Raw genomic sequence first — 21,616 nt, 5'->3', positions numbered from 1 at the left:
TCCTTGACTTCTTTTTATGATTTATTTCTAGTTTGATGCCTTCATGGTCAGAGAAGATGCTTGGTATGATTTTAATCTTGGTGTATCCGTTGATGTTTGTCTTGTGTCCCAGTATGTGATTGATCCTGGAGAATGATCCGTGTGTGCTGGAGAAAAATGTGTACTCAGATTTTTTTGGGTTTTGTGTTCTATAGATGTCTGTTAAGCCCAAGCTCTCTAGATCCTTATTTAGAGCTTTAGTGTCTTTACTTATTTTTTGTCTCGGTCATCTATCCATTGTTGATAGTGGTGTGTTGAAGTCTCCTACTACGTATGTGTTTTCTCTGATGTCTGTTTTCAAAGATGACAATAGTTGTCTGATATATTTTGGTGCTCCTTCGTTTGGTGAATATATGTTAATGAGTGTTATTTCTTCTTGAAGTTTTGTCCCCTTCATCATAATGTAGTGACAGTTGGGGTCTCTTTTACCTTTTTAAGTTTGAAATCTGTTTTATCTGATATAAGTATAGCTGTCCTTGCTTTCTTTTTTGGTCCATTTGCTTGTAGGATTGTTTTCCATCCTTTGACTTTGAGTCTATTTTTATCTTTTGTAGCTAAATGTGTTTCCTGGAGACAGCAAAAGGTTGGGTTTTTTGAAACTTGTATCTTTTCTAGGATGACATGTTGTTTTCCTTCAGATGGATGAATCTTGATGTCCCATATACTACAATAAGTTTGTATGATTCTATACTTAATATGATGTTTATGATTTTAAACTTTTCTGATGAATAAAGTACAAAATAAATTGTGCAATTTTGTTTGCATTATTCTGAAAATTACATGACATAAGAGCACCAGTATACTTAACTAACAATATTTTGTGAGCTGGTCTGAAACAAAGAGAATTTTTGAAAGCTTGACAGAATTATTTGTTTATTTCAATGCCCCACATTTAATATTCAGAGGAAATTGTTCAAAATTATCTGTCATCAACCATCTCTGCTGGGATATTATTTAGACACCATTAACATGTTTGTGCAATCATTTTCATTTTTGTCTCAATGGCAATTATGATTTCATATGCTTGATAACCCAGGAGTTTTCTTTCTTTCTTTTTTAATCTATGTGCTTATCTAATGTGATTACACTTTCTAAGGTCGGATTTAAGTGAATATTTTAATTTCTTTTCAAAATAAATGCAGTGGTATTTGCCTTGATTTAAAACAGAAAACTTTGGAGCCTAATTAAATGTATATGCAGGAAACATTCATTTATTATTTCTTTAGGGTATGTCAAGTAAACCTCACAAGCAGAAGTGAAAGACATCTGCCAATGGAATATTTAAGAAATAATTTTCTATTTGAAAATCTGAGATAGTAATAACAAAAAGTTGAGTTAATCAACTTCATCAATATTCCAACAATTTGGAAACAGATGTTGTTGTCCATTTTTATTAGAGTTTGTCTTATAGTCCTAGTTCCTCAAATAGTTCTATAGAATTTTTATGGAAAGAAATCGCATATCTCTTTTATAAATCCCCGAAAACTGGCCAATCATCAATGAAACCAACCTTATCTTAGGTCATTTGTATATATTAGAATTTCTTTCACAGTTTGGTCATATTTTTTACCTTGAGACTCATGCACAAAATTACATCATTTTTGGGATTAATGTGTGTTAACTATTTCTCATTTCTCCATAAGTCCTCTGTCTTTCCAGTTAAATTTTATTATCACAATGGCAAATTAAACATGCATGAACTTTTTGGCACATGTTTCAGGATTATCTCTTTTTCTCATCCTTTCTCATTGGCATTACCATCAGATTTTCAGAAATTTAATAGGCTTGAAGCATTTTTAGACTGCATGGAACCCAAAAACAATATTTACATTTAGGCAAGAAAAATAAATTTAACACAGATCCCTCCATATATATATATATATATATATATATATATGTATGTATATGTATGTATGTATGCATGCATGTATGTATGTATGCATGTAAAGAGATATATTTATATAAAAATGTTAGTATGGCCTCCCTGGTGGCGCAGGTAGTTGAGTGCAGTGCTGTGAAGCTGTCCACAGCCTCTGCAGTACCAGTTCAATCCCCACCATCTTGGAGCAACCCACATGGTGAGCAGACCTCTTCTGTCTCACCCACTGCTCCCCTCAGAAGTTTATTTTGTCAGTCTGCCTGTTCTGTTCTCCTCTCTGTCTCTGGTGAATCCTCTCACCCTCCTGTGCATCTGGCCTATACTCCGGCTCTGTATAAATAAAATAACTCTTAAAAAAAAAAAAAGTGTTAGCACATTGCCTTTAGTATGTGTGCAGTATGTTATTAGCAAATGGTAACTAATTATGCTTTATCAAATGACTACATATTAAGAAATCTGATTTAATATATTTTTTCTAGAGTAAAAATGAAAATCCATATGAATACACATAAGCTCAAAAACAACTGAAAAATAAGTACCTGAATTATCTTAAACTAGGAAGATTGGGAACATCCTATCTCTTTTAAAACTGTCACTAATTTCTCATGGAATTTTCAGGTGTTTACATAATGTACACATATGCACCAATGTAAGCAAAATAACAATGTCCATTGGCGATGCTATTATTTTACTTTATAATGGGGGTCCAGCTATTATAATATGTCAAGAAAGTACATGAGAACTTAAATATTTTAAAATGAAAGATAAATCACTATTTTCAGATACTGCAATGTTTAATTTGTATTGCATGATAACATTACATATGTTTAAGGTCTTCATTGTTGAGAATCAACATGTGTACATACTTCATTGTTCATAACAAAAAGTTCAGATCTATTCTTGACCATACCATTGTGCCCTCCTTCCTGTTTTATACACCTCCCTTCCTCCTCACCCCTTCCATTCTGGTAACTAGTAATTGGTCTTATAGTCAAAAAGTTTGTTTTTGCATTATTTAATTCATCTCTTATTTCCTCTGTGTACCACATATCAGTGAAATCATATGGTACTTTTCCTTTTATCTCTGATTTGTTTCACAAAACATAGTTCCTTTTAGGTCTTAACCAAAAACATTCACCCACAAATTGAAAAAGGAAGTTATAGTGCTTCTAGTTTTTTTGAATTCCTCTCACATCTTCTCCATCCCACATTTCCACTGCCATCTTTATCTGTCTCTAGATATTGAGGTAGTACTATAATCCAAGCTTTCATCCTATTTCTGGTCCCTGGTGTTGGTGTGTTGCCTCTCTAGAGTTTGTCTCTAGGCCACTGGCTTGAACTTATCTCCTAGTTTGCCTCTCAGTCCACTCCTTGGAAGCCAACTTAAGCACTAAGTATTGACAAACTTGCCTGCCAGGCCAGTTTCCTCTTGTTCTCTCAGAGGAGTCATATTTGGACATAGATCAGGTCTGTTGTTATTACCGTTTTACAAAGAGAAAAATCTCCATAAGAACAAAACTAAAGTAGACACCATTTACATTGATTTTTATCTGGACTGGCCTACAAATTTATCTCTGGACTCAATATTCTTTGCACTTTACATTAAAATATATTTTCTTGGGATAAAACAATATCATGTTATTATTGCACTTTGGGTCCTATTTTCTGCCTTCACTGAGATTTTGGCCATTGTCGGTTTGGTTTTGGATGCTGTATCTGTGGTTACTCTGGTTATCAGCTGAAAGGTAAATATTTTCTCTCTTAGGTGGCTGTTTCAAATACTTGAAATATATCAAAAGATGGTTAATTTCTCTCTACTTGATATTAGATAGAAATAATCTCTGCAGAGATGTTCTGCCAAAGATTTCTTTTGGCTTCTTTCCTAAGAGCTTCTGGAAAGGTCAGTTGACTAGTCAGCACTGAATTGGGAGTTAATGTCAAGTTCTGTTCTGTGAGTCTATTTGTTTACCCTCAGCAAGTCACTTCACTTTACTTTGGTTCCCTCATTGTGAAATTGGTAGATGATGAGAAGATTTTAGTTCCCTTGATCCTGAGATGATATATAGTCTTGGAAAAAATGGATTTGTACTAGAATACAGGAGCTTATTTTATCTCTGTGCCTTTTGAAGCCCAGGATCTTATCTTCACTATTCTTAAAGGCACTCATTGGCTATCTCTGGTGCCTAACACCACATGGAGATCTTCCAGTCCACACAGAAACAATGAAATCAAAATAATATTCAGGTATCAGTGTTTTGTGACCCTAGAACAATCACCAACCACCAGATTGGTAGCTTCCTTGATAGTAAAATCTGGGAGAAAGGAATGCCCGCTCAAAATGTACCACAATGCCATGCCTTTGTAGATTCAATTCACATTCAACATTTTCTTGCATTACTGCCACTGATATTATTATGAACCAACTATTTCCATCTTTGCTATATTCTGCCAAAAAATTGACAAGGTCATTATGCAATGCTGGCTGTGGATATGTGGGGTGATATGCAGACTTGCAGTCTTGGGTGTTAATGTTTTCTCTCCTTTGTCTATTCTTGGTTTTTATTCTTCTCCTCACAGCCCAGGTGTTTAGTATATTTTCACTGCCCCATTCTTCAGACCCCAGTGGGGACTGCTACAAAATCTCTTCCTTCTTCCTCAATTGTTTTCCTTCTCAGCTAGTTAGAAGAAAAGTCACATATTAAATTTATCTTTATTATATATAAAGGCTCAGCATTTCTTCTAATAAGTTAATTTTAGAGTGTCTATATTTAAAAAGGAACTGACATATCACCAAAGAATGGGCTGGTAATAATGATTTCCTGTTATTTTAATATTCCAGATGCTCAGAGTAGAAAAACTTTTTTTTTTTAACAGAATAACTTTTTCAGAGCCTCATAAATCATACCCTAGGAGTGTGCCTGGCAGCTTGGCTTACCTTTGTACTGATAGGCAATATCATAATGATGTTAAAAAAAAATGAAAGCCTCAATTTATTTTATTTTCTATAAAAGATCTATGGTCAGTCCTCTTGTGTATCTTCATATTTAATTCATTTCTTCTACTTTTTTGTCTACAGTGGTGGTTTTGTCTTTCAGCCCAGGAATTTTAATGATACTCCCTTGGTTTTGAAATTACCTTTTTTTCAAAGTTTTCTTATGCCAGGAAACTTCATAACTGTATTGAATCAAAGTTGGAAATGCCCACTAAGAATTTCTTTATGAATTTTTATTTTAAAACTCTTAGTGCCCAGCTATTAGGATAAGACGCACTCAACCCAAGGCCCCACAATCTTTAAAAACTTCAGCACATCTATCTCCTTTTCATTATTGACAAAGCTAAAGAGGATACCTATCTAGAACTGCATGGGAATATGTTATTTAAAAGCTGTGTGCTTCCTTTTGCTGAATCATCTTTCTTATTTTCTGCTTGTACTTCACTTCCAGAACAACTTGCTGTTCCTACCTGTCGAGTCATTTTAATTGGGAATACAAATTTGAGTAAAGATGGTCAGTGTGTCTATGCCATAAGAGTGCCAGTAACCTTCTAATGAAAAGCACTGCGAGAATTCAGTCCTCTTATTCCCAACAGGATTACTCAACCTCAGAACCACCACTGGCCAAAGTCATAGGGAAGAACAGTGACTAGTCTCAAGAACAATAGCCTTCTTGTGTTTTTTCATAATATCCTATCACTTCCCAAGGAGGCTCATCTTTGTCCTCCCATGAATCTGGTCGGTTGTTGAAACCCACTGTCCCATTCTTTTGACTGAAATTTTCTTTCCACTACTATTACCATTGTAGTTTCCCTTTTCCTTATGATGAGTGGTCAGATTTCAAGGGGTACATTCATTCTGATCTTAAGTTTCTAGTTCATAGCATTCTTGATTTGTGTGATGTTAGGTCTCTTAAAATTTCCTGTGATCACTATGAAATAGACAATACTATTATTCCAGTATTATAATGAAAATTGAGACATAGAATTGAGACATGTTAAATAAGGGTTAAAACTTACAGCAAGAGTAGAGGATTTCTGACACCTAAGTCTGAAGTCTTAGTGAGTGGTCACATGTGGTAGATGTGAGGATGCTGAGAATGAAAGGGGATGATTCTCACCTAAAACAATTAGGGCACAATTACAAAGGCAAACCATGTTTATTTGGGCTACACAGATTCAGGTAGAAAACCTAAAATGTGTCTCCAGAGGGTTAAAGTCAGAAAGAGGAAGAGAAGATAACTGATTAAAGAAAAGAGGCTTAAACAAGTTGTGCCTATGCAATGTTGATTTCTGATGGTCTAAAAAGGATTAGAAAAGGGATTTTTTACATGGTAGCCCTTAGGCTTTAGGCTTTAGGATTGGAGGCCAGTCTTCAAACCTTAGCACCAATAAACAGCTTTAATTTCTTTTAGCTATTTAAATATAGATTTTAATAGAAACACTTTCTTACCAGTTTAAAATAAAAATATCTCTCTCTCTCTCTCTCTCTCTCTCTCTCTCTCTCTCTTTTTTTTTTTCAATCTGAAATTGCCCTAAAATTAGGGCTTGGTTGCTTCATGGTCCAGAATGTTTAGGTGCTGTGGCACTACTGAGTGCCCAGTGCTCTGGAGACACATGTCACTGTGTCCTCCTTTGCTGGAAGTTGTAATGATATTCTCGGGGGCTTGAATTTTACCATACTGAACAGCTTTAGGTCATGCAGTCTCTGAATGGTTATTCTTATGAACTTGAAGAGTTCATGCTCTTTCTAATCCAAACATCTTTATAAATCTTTTCCCCAGTATGGATATTTTTTTGTACTTTTTATTCTGGTAACAAGTTGAGGGTGTTGTGGATCCCCACCATGTTTTCATGATCTGAGGGCAGAAGCACTTTATCCGGAATTCTTGACCTGCTAAATTTGTGACATATCCAATCTGTATAACAGAGAGACTCCACACTTTTTGTCAGAGTCTACAGTCTGCCAGGGGGCCTGCAAACTTCTGAGCACTCAATCTCCGCTATGCATGGTGACTGTTCTCTTCAGAGGCCACTGAGGGGAAATTGAGCAGAGGAAACAGCTGCTTTATCTTTTCTTTCTTTCTTTTTTTTTTTTTAAATTAAGGTAGCAGTGGTTTATAGCACTGTATATGATTTAAGGGAATGGGTTCACACCTCCTCAGATGTATGCCCCCACACCAGCCTGACCACCAAATTCTGAATTTTTTGTCCTGAGCTCTGCTTGAAATGGGATTTAAAAAATAAAACAAAAAAATAGTTTATGGAAAATAATCATTAAAATAAAATACTAATTCTTTGAGTACCTGTTAAAAGAGTTAGAATAATGGAAGGGCATGTGGACAGTAATAAGCTGCTATATGAATTCTGACTAAATTATACCCTAAGGCAAAGACAGTTTTACTGAGCCTTTGGAAGTATTAGAAAACTAATTAAGAGGGATTATATTTTTAATATTAAGGTTTTACCAAATATAAAAGCAATCTCTGAAAATATAAAAGATTAATGTTCTGTGAAATTTTCTTTTCTCCTCCTCTAGTTCACACCACTTGTGTCACATACTAGATGTGAACACTTTGCTTTCCTAAATGTTGGATAACAATCACCCTTGACTATACTCTTTATTTTTTTTCCTAAGAAATTAGCCATTTGAGATTTTCAACTGAGAACTAATTATTCCCAGAAGTCAGGGGGATGAATTCCCTCAACTTTCTTCAGTTGTCAGGTCATTAGTGATGCCAAATTATTTTATACCCATGATTGGATAAGAATTGATTTTCCAAATTATTTAAACTAATTCCAGTTCTGGAGGAAAGTAATACAATAGGTACTCTCTTTTTTTAAGTCTTCACTTTTTTGGGTAATTTTAAGTTCAGAGATATTGATCAGAAGGTGCAATGACTTACCAGAGTCACTCCCCCAACACACACACACACACACACACACACACACACACACACACACATGGATACACTGTTTATGGCAGCTTTATTCATAATTTCAAAACTTGGGATTATACTTATTTGCCATGTGTATCTTCTTTGATCAAAAATCTGTTACGGCCTTTGACCTATTATTTTTCAGTTGTTTGCTTTCTTATTGTTGAGTTTTAAGAATTATTTTATATTTTGGATATAAGTTTTTATTGGGTGTGTCTTCTACAAATGTTTTTTTTACAAATTTGCTTATTTTTATTATATCAAAATTTCAATAAACTGATAACATTTTGGGGATAGTGTTCATGTTTATATAACTAAAAGTAATAATAATACAGTGCTAAAAATAAAATAACCATCCAGTATCCCCTTATGCATTTTAAACCATGTTTGTTTTTTATAACTCTAGTAGTATCAGTGGGACATAGATATTTTTATGACCATTTTAAAGATAAGACTGTTGGGCTCCACAGAGGTTAACTGGCTCTAAAGGACTATAAAGTAGCTCTTAGTTCTTATTGAAGTTTATTGATGTGACTGTCAGTTGTATAAAATAAATTTAGCTGTGAATGACCATGGGGATTCCAGCTTTCTCATATAAAAGACAGTGTGCATGAAAGCAGCTGCCGGCATTGCTTCCGTGGCTGAGAGTCAGGGCTAGATTCTTTGCCACTGTCTGTTCCTTCCCCTCATGGTGAAAAGATAGCAGTGCAGCCACAGCTGTGGCCATTAGGCTCTTGTTCCAGGCAGCATCTAGAAGAAATAAGTGTGAAGGAGAAAAAGTGGGTAAAAATATCAGGAAAGGAAAACCTTGCTCTGAACTCTCTAGCATGTTTTAGTTATAGAACCCATTGGTCGTGACTGAGTAACAGTGCAATCTCTGGCATCTGGTGAATCTGGAGGTCAGTTTTTACCTTTCTGTATCTATGACAAAGGACAGTCGATATATATTGTGGACAAGAGAATCACAGTGTAGTGTCAGTCACAGTGGTAAATTCTGATCCTGATGTCTGGTGTAAGAAGTCCTGATGTCTTTTTTTTTTTTTTAAGCATACTGTGATCCAGAGGGGGTGGAAAGATATATATATAATGTTGCTATCAAAATTGTTGCTATCCAAAAAGATTTTTGCTTTCCCTTTATATGAGGAATTATCAAGCATAAACATGATTTAATAATTATATTTTAGGGCCTCCCCAGTGGCGCAGCGGTTGAGCGCTCGGTTGCGAAGCTGCCCGCGGCCTCTGCGGCGCCGGTTCGATCCCCGGCTGCTCCCCAGCCACTGGAGGAGGGTCCCACATGGCGCGCAGACCTCTCCTGCCGCCCGCTGCTCCCCTCAGCAGTGTACTTGGGTCCTTCTGCCTGCTCTGCTCCCTGCTCTGGCTCTGGTGAATTCTCTCACCCTCCTGCGCTTCTGACTGTACCCAGTGCATGTATAAAACAAAAACAAAACAAACAAACAAATAAAAATGGAACATGCCTCTATAAAAAAAAATAATAATAATTATATTTTAATAGGACAGTGGACCTAAGATAGCAGCCCTAAATTATTGCTAGATTTTTATTAGAGAATGGTGAATCTACTGATTGATCACAATCCTCAGTACTCTTTGAGTAGACCCCATAACCAGATCCCCTTGGTCATCTTTCTTTGTCATTAGGTGGGCCCAAAAGAACATCTTCCAGCTGGCAGAAGTTGCCTAGAAGTGATAGGTGCCATTAGTCAGACTGGATGCTATGAATGTTGCATGGAGAAATATCCTGTAGCTCGCTCCCATTGCCACTGTTCTGCATACTTGGTGGTCCTAGGAAATTGAGGGAAGGGGAGCCACAGGATGGGAAGAACAACCTGCTGATAAGAAATGCTAACATTGATCTCTTAACTTACTATGACATTGACATTCACTGATGAAGACTGAAATTTAGGGGTCTTCCAGTTAAAGAATTTATAACACTGCAGGAATAGGTATGTTTGGATAAGTACTGAAGATAAAAAGAGCTCGTTTGCAGTCACTGACCTCTGCCCAGCTTCTTGTGGGGTTCTGATGAGAATACAATTGTCTCTAAATCAAGACAGTAGCATCCACTCAGTTGGGAACAGATCTGTGAACACTTGAATGTTCCTGCTGAATTCAATCCATACAGAGCTCTCAAGTCTAGCCACTGAAACTTTCTTTAAAAAATAGCTCATATTGGGCCTCCTCAGTGGCACAGTGGTTGAACGCTGGGTTGCAAAGCTGCCCGCAGCCTCTGCAGCGCCGGTTCGATCCCCAGCTGCCGGGCGAGGGTCCCAAATGGCACGCAGACCTCTCCTACCACAACCTGCTGCTCCCCTCAGCAGTGTACTTCGTCAGTCTGCCTGTACTGCTCCCCGCTCTGGCTCTGGTGAATTCTCTCACCTTCCTGCGCTTCTGACTGTACCCAGTGCTTGTATAAATAAATAAATAAATAAATCTTTAAAAAAAAATTAGCTCATATTCACAACCATTTAAACAAATTAACACATAAAGATAGTTCAATTGAATTTTCTAGGCCAAGGAACACGGCAATCAAAATCTATGATTAAATAAAACCAACTGCTTTTACGCATCTTTTGTATCACATAGACATTTCCAGACATCAATTTGAAAAAAAAATAAAAAAATATTTTTCAAAGTGTATGTTTCATATCCTTTACTACCCAAGGTGAAAATGAATATAAGAAAGTGAAAATCAAAATCAACAAAAAACTATGAACCAGAGACACTTGTTGGGGGGTGGGGGGCGGGAGGGGAAGGATTGGGGTCAGAATGGGGCGTTTGCAATTGTATGGGGGAATATAAAAATAAAATTTAATATTAAAAAAAAAAAAAGAAGATATGGTATATATACACAATGGAATATTACTTAGCAATCAAAAAAGATACACTCATGCAATTTGCAACAACATGGATGGAGCTGGAAGGGATCATGCTCAGCGAAATAAGCCAGAAAGAAAAAGAAAAGTACCCGATGGTCCCACTCATAGCAGGAATTTAGAAAACCTAAATAAGGGACCAGGAAAAAGACTAACTATAATAAAGAAAAAAATCAAAATCAACAAGCAACTATAAACCAGAGACACACTATGGGGAAGGGGTGCGGGGAGAGGAAGGATTAGGGTCAAAATAAGGGGGTTGCAATTGTAAGGGGAATATAACCAAAATGAAAATGCATACATTGCGCAAAAATGATAAATGATGTAAGAATTATATAAAATAAAATATTAAACAAAAAAAAAAAAAAAGAATTGCATAATGAAGAGGAAGGACTAGGGTCAAAATAAGGGGCGGGGTGCAATTGTTTGGGGAATATAACCAAAAACATGAAAGTGCATATATTGTGCAAAAATGAAAAATGATGTAAGAATTATATAAAATAGGGGCCTCCCCGGTGGCGCAGCGGTTGAGTGCTGGGTTGCGAAGCTGCCCGCAGCCTCTGCAGCACCGGTTCAATCCCCGGCCACCGGGCGAGGGTCCCGCATGGCGCGCAGACTTCTCCTGCCTCCCGCTGCTCCCTTCAGCAGTGTACTTCAAATAAATATATAAATCTTTAAAAAAAAAAAGAATTATATAAAATAAAATTTAAAAAATTTAAAAAATTGCATAATGTCTATATATTTATGATCCACTAGATACTAAACTACCGTCAGGATAAATATATTCTTGTCAACATCCTTTTGAATAAGGTAGCACCAGTTGTCTTTCATGGGTATCTGAAGCTCAGATTCATATTAAAGTTTCTTGCTTTGCCCCTTCCACCTCCTCACTGAGCCACTAGTTTCTTTAAGACAGGAGTCTTATTTATTTGTCTACATTTTAAAGGCCTCTATCAGCCTTACCTGTAGTAGGAATTTCAAAAATATTAGTGATTAAATTAATAAGTGATTTAGAGATGGGTATAAAATGCTACATCCCAATTCATGACTTGAAGTTTCATTAATTAAAAAAATGTTTTCTTAAGAGCAATCAATATGTTTTCTTATTTTTTTAATTTTTAAAAAAAGATTTATTTATTTATTTATACAAGCACTGGGTACAGTCAGAAGCACAGGAGGGTGAGAGAATTCACCAGAGCCACAGTGGAGAGCAGAACAGGCAGACTGCTGGGGGGGAGCAGTGGGTCTGCGCAGAGGTCTGCGCGCCAAGTGGGACCCTCACCTGGTCGCCAGAGGCTGCAGGCAGCTTAGCAACCCAGCGCTCATCTGCTGTGCCACTGGGGAGGCCTTCAATATGTTTTCTTAAGAGCGATACCAGGGTCTCCCTGGTGGCACAGGGGTTAAAGTTTCAGCACTTTCAAACTGTCACCAGCCACTTCAGCATAAGTTTGATACCTGACCAAGGAACTAACCCACATGGCACAGCAGGCCTCTCCTGTCTTGCCAGCTGCTCCCGTCAGCAGCTTATTTCAGTTGATCTACCTGTTCTGCTCCCCACTCTGTCTCTGGTAAATCCTCTCACCCCCTGCATCTCTGGCCTAGACCCCTGTTCTTGTGTGAATAAATAAATAATAAATCTTAAAAAAAATAGAGCAAGCAACACCAATTGGATTCAAAGTTCAAATTCTTATTTCATCAATAAAATATTTTGTAATGACATTATGAATAATAGCACTGATCATTGAATTAACTGTGATCATAAAGGCAATGTGATCTATAAAAAAAAAAACAACAACATGTGGCTGAAGTAGATTAGGATGCTGGTAGTTAGGGAGTGAGGAGAACATAAGAGTGAATCTGTCACATGTCACTCTCTATAGAGGCCAGTTTTTCAGAATGTTCAGTTTGGCTGTTTACCTCCACCAGTTGGAGTTGGTTCTGACATGGCATTCTCCATGGACTTGGATGAGGAACATGTGAAGATGTCCATGACACACGGGAGTATAAAGATCCAGAAGCCACCTGCCCTGGCCTTCAGTAGCCTCCCTGATTTGCATTAGCTGCTGCTTGCTATGTGGGATGTGGTATTGCATCTTCTCTGGACCCTTCTAGACTTGCCCCACTTCCAAATTGGAGTAGGTGCTTCTTATTGGGTCATGATACAGCCTTTTCATGCCCTTTTATACATTTATTTCTCTCTGTTTACAATATCTGTGTATATATGAGTGTCTGTTATCTGGAATGTGGCCCTTGACTGCTGGGGCTGTCTTGTACTAAGTACATCACCTTAGGCAATAAGGTAACTCCATGAGTGGTCAGAGAACAACTGATTCAATTCAAAACAGTCCTAGGGCAGACTGCAATAAGTATCCATGATGACTTCATGGATGTTCTCTAAATAGAGACTCCAAAATCAGGGATTAATTAAGAGTATGTATTGTGAAATCCAGAAGGGGATTAATATTTCGTGGAATATCTCAAATGCCTTTATATTTTATAATATCCAACTGAAACAAAACCATTCAGCATCTAGCTGGAAGTATTTGCTCATCTTTTGAATTAAATGAATTCAGAAATAAAATTTAGTATCATAAAATATATTGTGATAACATTTATTTTTCTAATCCATTTTGGTTTTTATTTTCCCTTGGGGTTCCTGAGTGTATATACTGGAGGAGAGGCTGACCGGAAGGGCTGCTGCCCTTATAAAAATATCTGCTCTCTTCCCATGCTTAGTTTTCTATGAATGATTGTTTCAACAGCCTGTGCCCTCCCTGCACCCTGCCTCCCAAGGAACTTTGAGTGTCTATAGTAAAGCAACCTCATGCCCTGTGAGTGATGACCCTGACAACTTCATCACTTGATTTCAGACATATTTTGAGTGGCATGTACCTTAAAGGAAGCTGCAATTCCCAAATGTCAGATGGTTGTCTGTATCTTCAGAGAAGCATCTTTGAAATATGACTTTTCTGAATTTTGACATGGAAATGTGATGTACAGAGCATTGAGGGTTTATTCTTTCAGTAAGTTGAGTCCTGTGTGTAGGATGAAACTAAAGGGGTGAGAGGCTATGTGTCATCAAGGTACTCTTTGATTGTTATATCTTTCTGTAGACATTATTTTAAGGGATTTATTAAATATATCTAATGTTCTTTAAAGTGTCCTTATGCATGCACACACACACGATTTTATAAAGAACTGTAAAGACTGTTCTCTTTTATAAAGAGAATACCAATAGATCAAAATCTTGAAGGCAAAGCAAATGCAAGTGGAAAACAGATTTCTGGGTCAAAGTTAATTTTCTAGTGTTATATTAGGCAAGTCTTGCTTGTCTCTGCTCTTATTTCCCCCTTAACATGCCTATAGCCTTGATTGTTCTGCAAAGAGGAGGAGAAGCTTCTGCAGGAGTTGCCAGAGGGGAATCAACTTGAAGTGGTTGTACTGACTCATCGGCCCAGCTGCCTTTGATAATTGATAGCTGAGCATGTCACCAGAATAGAAATTAGAGCATTCTTCCTCCCTGGTTCATCTTCATGCACCTCTGTGGATATGTGCTTGTGTGTGCTCATTTACCAGCCATGACCACTGTGGAGACAGGAGACAGGATGTTTCATTGTTTGGACACTATAAAAGAGATTTATGCAGGGCATGTTAAAGTCTTGGATGAAGAAGATAGAAAGAAAGAAATCCATCATGAACGCCACTTGTTTCCCAAGTCCCATATGCACACTCTTGTTTTATTTTTTATTCTTCTTAGCCTAGTAAAATTGATTTTTTTTTTTTTTGGTGGTGCATTCGTTTTTGTAGACTACTGCAAGTTCTAGGCACTTCATAGAAGCAGACTGCTTTGCTATACAGAAAACTTTAACATTGTTTACGAACTAACTGTCCAGTCCCTCCATCTGATGGTTTTGCTCTTTGACTTTATGTTTGAATGCTCACAATGCCATAATTGTCAAGTTTATAAAATACACAATTTTATAACTATAATAATTCAATAAAGATGTAAAAACCAAAAAAATGACGTAAAAACCCATCTATGATAGAAATTGTGCTCTTTTTGGTGCACATGCATGTATCTGTGTAACTTGTTTTGTTTTTGAAAGTTTAAGAACTTGGAGTTGGTTCTGTTTTGATAAAATACTTAGTTACACTGTCTTAGCCAGCAAGGTTTCTCTTTACATTAAGAAAACTAGCCCCATAGTTTCCTGTAACACACAATATCAAGTGTGATTTGTTTAGAAGAGCTCAACTACCAACCCCCATCTCATTCCAGATAGGTCATTTCATCTCCACTGAGCTGCATCACTATTTTTTGTGAACATTTTCCTCAACAGTTAACATGTTTCTTAACCAAGTGTTTATTCACGTGATGGTGTCTGTTACTAGACTTTAAGTTACTGGAGAGGCCCATGCCTTTCCTTTTCTTTTTCCATTAGCCTTATAATGGGACAGAGACAGTGCTCAAATGAGGCTCAGACATTAAATTAGAACTCTTTTACACATTCTATTTGTTGATTTAGATACAAGTGTTTAAAAAAAAGTGATATAAAGTTGTTTCAATTTTTTTCATGGGTACTGATAATAAGAAAATAAGATGTGTGTTTTATAAAATCAGGCAAATGAAAAGGTTACTGTCAAACATGACATTTGGCTAGGAAGCTTTTTCCTTGTGAGGTGAGGCTGACTGAATGACTCTACTGGAAACCCCAGTTCTTGTTCTGGAGCAAGGGTCTTGCTCTCAGCATTTCAAAAGTACATTTAAAACACAATGAGCAGAGTAGCCAACTTCTAGAACAAAACCAACAGTGGGTAGGAGATGAGAGGATAGGAGGGAAGTATAGAAGCAGCAGAGAATTCTTGCAGCCTTTTTTGGGTGAAATCTGAACTAGTTTATTTCAGTTTGAATTAAAATGTGGCATCTGATGCCCAGTAGGGCTGTTAGACTATTCCTGACTCTGGTTCTCATCTTACTATTGACCTGTGAGGAAATGCCACAGTGTGAGCCTCCATGGGGTTTCTTTCATGAATATGTGCACTGAGGTTCCCCAGCAGAACAGATTCAGGTCAGACTGAAGCTTCTATGTTCTCTGACCTCAACTCCACCAAAAAAAAAAAAAAAAAATAGGAAGAGTCTATACATCTTTTTTACATAGCTGGTAGGCAAAAAGACTTTAAAGTAGATTTCCCCCCCACCCCAATCCAGCGATGGCTTTTTTCATGTGCTCATTTGTTTTTATTATTCTTTCAATCCAGATGTCTTATTTTCTGCTGCAACTGCTTGCAGCTGCATCCTTCTGCAAATGGAAACAACATGTTAGCAATAATAAGTGTATAGTTGCCTATTTGGTTTCCAGAGTCCTAGTAGACTCTGAAAGGATCCTTTCAAGTAATAATAATGATGGGCAATAATCAGACATTTGTTTCTTACTGGGCAAAATTAGGAAGACTCTGAACACATCTTTTTTTTTTTTTTTAGATTGTTTTATTTATTTATGCATAGAAGAATTGGGGTGTAGACCAGAGGTGCGGAGGGGGGTGAGAGGATTCATCAGAGACAGAATGGGGAACAGAACAGGCAGATTTTACTGAAATATACTGCTGAGGGGAGCAGCAGGCAAGACAGGAAGGTCTGCTGCACTATGTGGGTAGCAACTTGGCTGGGTATTGAACTTGTGCTGCAGTGACTGGAGATAGCTTGATAGTGCTGAGACTTAACCCCTGTACCACCAGGGAGGCCCTCTGTACACATCTCGTTAATCCTCACAGCTCTTCTACAGTGAGTACACTGTTCTTACTTCTATTTCACAAATGGGAAGCTGAGACACAGAGAAGTCATGATTCAAAACTATGTAGGTCTAGGATTAGAAAACTGAACTCTTAAACACAGTTATGCTGCCTTTATTAGGGGATGCATAGCCTGAAATCAAGGGATTTAGAAAATTCTTCCCTCTCTCCCTTGGTTCTTCCTTCTTCCTGCCCCCATTCTTTATTCTTCCTTCTCTCCTTCCTTTGTCCCCATTCTCTCCTTTTTCTTTCTCCCTGTTTCTTTTCTTGCATTATTGCTTCCATTTAAAAATCTCACATATTTTCTTCTTTTTGATAAATGAATGCATATAGAATATATGAAACATATGGAAAAAAAACCTAACATTTTGAATGTGACAGACTCTATGGAAAACTTTTGATATTGTGTCTTATGTGTGTCCTCCACATTTAAGCAACTGTTCTTAAGTCCAGTTTATAGATGGTGACCCAAGATACAAAGGGACGACTACCTGCTGGCCTGTTCTATGTTGGGATCATATTCGTTGCTGTCACACATTCTCCTAGGCAGTGGAGTGCTGTCATGGATAGACACATTGTGAAAATAATCTTGAGCTTTAGATTTTATTATTATAATTAACAGCTGAGGCTGTAACTTCTGAGAACGAGAGGCAGATCAGCAGGAGTATAGCCACAGGAAAAGTGATATGAAAGAGATGGAAGAAATGGCTCACAAAGTTTCCCCATTTTAAAGTATTTTATAAAAATGCTTTTAAACATGATCTTGTAGTTCCTAGAAGTCCTTAGGCACAAACAATGAACATTTCTTGATCCATTAAAATAACTGTGGTTAGCTCATTATATGCTGCACAGAAACCCTTTAACCAGATCTCTCTCTTTAATTTACAATCAATGCAAATTCTGGGCTTTATTCCTCTGTCTTTATATAAGAAGATAAATGCTAGTGTGTAATGGAAGAGAGGATATAATCAGTAGTATATTTGGCCCCAGTCTACTGAAGATGGCAGTGAAATCCAATATAACATAGAAATCAGGAGCAAGAAGAGGTCTAACTGAAAAAGCTCTTATTATAAGAACATAGTGAGATCTGTTGCTTACTGCCAACAGATCAATAAATCCTGTTGGATCTACTCTTAAGAGGTGTAGTCGGGTTGTTCTGTTTACTATAGCTATATAGATTAGATTTAATCCACATGTCACTCTGATATTACAGGTTCAATTGCTCTGTGGCTTAGCTGTCATTACTATGTTGTCATGGTAAAGCATGGCTATACAGTTTGGTATCTAGTAGCTGCTATTGACAGGTGGCTTTCTAAACTGAGATGTTCTGTAAGTATACAACACACATTGGCAACTGAAGACTTATTATGAAACAAAAGTTCCTCACAAGGCCTCCCTAGTGGCGCAAGGGGTTAAGCACAGCACTATAAAGCTATCAGGAGCCTCTGCAGCATGAGTTCAATCCCTGGACCCACCAGGGAGCTACCCACATGGAGCAGCGTCTCCCCCACTGCCTGTTCTGTTCCCCACATTGTCTCTGGTGAATCCTCTCACCACCCACACCTCTGGCCTGTACCCCAGTTCTTGTATGCATAAAATAATAAAAGTAAATTAAAAAAAATGTTCATCATTAGTAATTTTAGGTCAATTAGTCGATTACATGTTGAAATGATAATACTTTGATCTATTTTTTTGTTTGTTTATTTATTTATTTATGCATATAAGAACTGGGGTGTTGGCCAGAGGTGTGAGGGGGTGAGAGGATTCACCAGAGACAGAGTGGGGAGCAGAACAAGCAGATCTACTGAAATACACTGCTGAAGGGAGCAGCAGGTGAGACAGGAGAGGTCTGCTGCACCATGTGGGTGACCTCCGTGGATGGGGATTAAATCATGCTGCAGTGGCTGGTGATAGCTTCATTGTTCTGAAACTTAACCCCTGTGACACCAGGAAGGCTCTGGATCTATTGCTTTAAATAAATCTATTATTAAATTTACTTTTATCACTTTCTTTCACAACACTCCTCTAGATTTTCCTTTCCTTTCTGTCAAGCTACTTATAAATGCATAGAGTAATAACTGAAAGGACAGGAACTAGATTAATACAGCGTCATGCTAGGAAGAAAATAACTCAGAAATTAATGGATGAAGTGTTTTTTTTTAATGGAAAATAAGATACAAACATTTCAGTAATAGTTTTTAATAAGGCATTAAATGTGACTGAGTCCATAAATAAATGGTAGGTTTATTTTTAATTTTAAATTTTTGGTTACATTTTTTGCTCCTCCACATGTGAACGCATTCCACTCACCCTTCACCAAACTACCCCTGTCAACCCCTTCCTCTCCTCTCTCCCCCTTAAATAAGGGTTTAATATTACCATGTTTAAATATAATTTGTTACAATCTAAAAAAATTCTAGAATATCTTTATACATCAATAATAGACATTGAAAGCTCCACAAGCAAAATATTTACGAAAATGTGTTATCCAGGAACAACCCCAAAGAACCAGGCTTTGTGTGTGTGTGCTGTGCTGTCTTTGCAGGGTTCCCTTAATCCCCTGTAAGTGTAGGATGACTGCATTGCTTCCAGAGAGATCTGCACTCAGGAAATGAAAGAAATCATTGAAAGGAAAGGATCCATCTTTTCTTTGCATTTCCTTTAAAGAGCAATTAAACATTTAGCAGGAGCCATGTGGTCCATTGCTCACGATAAACCATTCAGCTTAGAAATATCAGGACCCTGTGTCCGAGGGTGCAGTCTACCTACCCAGAAGCACATATGGCCTTGTGGAAAAGAGACGATGACTGAATACATCAAGGCTTTGAAAATAAGAGATGAGCGGATATGGATTTGGGGTGGCTACCCACCCGTAACTGTTAAAGCCCAGCTAGAATGTCCTTTGGTAAACAAACATTTCGAATTTTAAATTCTGTGAGCCACCTTTCAAAGAAAGTTAATTTCAGATATACAGTGCCAAAAAATAGACCATTCCTGGTTTTTTAATGAAGCATGATTTTCCAAGAACCCTGAAATCATTATTTTTTATCAAAATTAAATAGTTGTATATTGATATATTTCAGTGATTTTTAAATCATCAATTAAATATTCAAAAATTTTGCAAGTTCATTTCATGACAATATAAAAGTCAAGACAATGAAAACCAACCTAACAGACAAAACCTGAGGACTTGATTTCCTGTTTTTTCTTTCCAGTTATTTGCATGGAAGATAATGTATTTCTCAGAGAGCAAGTATCCCAGAAAATCAGTCCCAATCTTGTTTTCTTAAAGCTTGTGACCTTGCTTTTATTTATTTATTTGTTGTAAAGATTTATTTATGCATATAAGAACTGGGGAGTGGGCCAGAGGTTTGGATGGTGAGAGGATTCACCAGAGACAGAGTGGGGAACAGAACAGGAAGAGTGACTGAAATACACTGCTGAAAGGAGCAGTGGTCAAGTCAGGAGAGGTCAGCTGCGCCATGTGGGTTGCTCCCTGGCCAGCCAGGGATCAAACTTGTGCTGCAGTGGCTGTGGATTGCTTCATAGGTTGTGTCTTAACCCCTTGCACCACCAGGGAGGCCCCTGTTTTATTTTTTTTTACAAAATATTTTCTTGGTAAAATATATACATTTTTTGATTATACAATGTTGTGAAAACGACATCAACACTGTGCATAAATTATCTTGGGAAGAAACATGTGAATATGTTTGACACTGGCTATTTGGGTATGAAAGGATAAGTGGTAGATTTAATTTCTTTGTATATACTTGCACACATTTTCCAAATTATCTTCAATAAACAAGTGTTTCTTTTGGAATCTAAAAAAAAAATAAATAAAAGATTTTGACCTTGCTTTAGGACACTAGTTATTTTGCTCAGTGTTTTGCATTTTTATTATATATATGAGAAATTGATCAGTAACAATATGATCGAAAATTAAAATAATTTGAGACCTGGAAAATAGTACATACATGATCAATTCTAAATCCTCTCATTTTTCAGCTGGTAAGACCAAGGTGTAAGATCACACACATAATTAGTAATATTTATTCATATATCAAGTCAACAGGTCTTCAGTGAGTGCTTGCAGTCCAGGTTCTGCTGTTTCACTGTGGGGAACATGACACACACATGATCAGTGTTCACAGATGAGAACAGACAACCAGCAGGAAGCAGCAATCTGATAATTACCAACACATGAGAAAAGGAAAACAAATAACATGAGTGTGCATTAGATGGTCTCTCAGGCCCCAAGGATGAGCTATGCCAGCTCATGTAAAAGAAACAAAAGACAATCCCATGTCAGAGGAACAAGATCAAAGAAAGAGTCAAGGTTTAAAATGTTGGCCTGTACAAGGACATAAGAGAAGTTAGTATAACTGAAGGAAGCAGAAAAGTCCAGGTGGGGAATTATCTAAAGTAAATATTTGGAATGCAAGAGGGAAGTCAGGCCACAGAAGGTCTTTTTTTTTGTTAATTTAAAGATAATCTAAAAATACTAGAGGTATAAGCAGAAGGAACCTTCTGATTTAACATTTTTAAATGATTACTCTAGCTTTGTGTTACAGGGGAAATGGACTGAAGATTGGCCTCAGTAGAAATGAGATGGGACAGAGAACCTCTTTCGTCTTGCCTGCGCTCCTCTCAGCACTGTATTCAGTAAGTCTACCACTTCTGCCCTCCGAAACAAAACTAAAACAAAACAAGCAAAAAAACGATAATGAACCAGTTAGAAGGCATTTGCAGTAGTTCAGGTGAAATGTTATCATGAGTTAAACTGGCTTGGTAGCTGTGTAACTTATTTCAAAAATGATTGTATGCAAGGTATTTTAAAAAATAGAAGAACCCACAAGATTTATTGATGATATCAATGACATAAAAATAAAGAATTAAAACATGGATTATAGTATCCTGGTGTTACTGTGATGGATGGATAAGATGGTCTAGGAAACACAAGATTGGCAACATTGATGATACTGAGAAGTCTGAGAGGAAAGAGCTCAGGACAAAACCATGAGACATGCTGCAATAGAAGAAGAATAAGGATAAACCTGTGATGTATGAGACAGTAGGAAAATATGTAACCT

At 37.1% G+C, this 21,616-nt stretch overlaps 1 long non-coding RNA gene across 3 annotated transcripts in view; it reads left to right on the top strand.

The window, feature by feature from the left end:
- The window catches only part of LOC119239976 (uncharacterized), a 202,476-nt gene that overhangs the window by 11,988 nt on the left and 168,872 nt on the right, over positions 1–21,616 (top strand). For all 3 annotated transcript variants that reach the window (XR_008551096.1, XR_008551095.1, XR_008551097.1), the window contains exon 3: positions 21,098–21,188. This is a non-coding gene — a long non-coding RNA (uncharacterized LOC119239976). The remainder of the gene's footprint in view (positions 1–21,097; positions 21,189–21,616) is intronic.

This window comes from Talpa occidentalis, unplaced genomic scaffold (genome assembly GCF_014898055.3).
Source record: "Talpa occidentalis isolate TD23 unplaced genomic scaffold, MPIMG_talOcc4v2.1 talOcc4.12, whole genome shotgun sequence".
Lineage (NCBI taxonomy): Eukaryota > Metazoa > Chordata > Mammalia > Eulipotyphla > Talpidae > Talpa > Talpa occidentalis.
The sequence above is the reverse complement of the archived record's forward strand: the minus strand, read 5'-3'. Positions and strand labels throughout refer to the sequence as shown.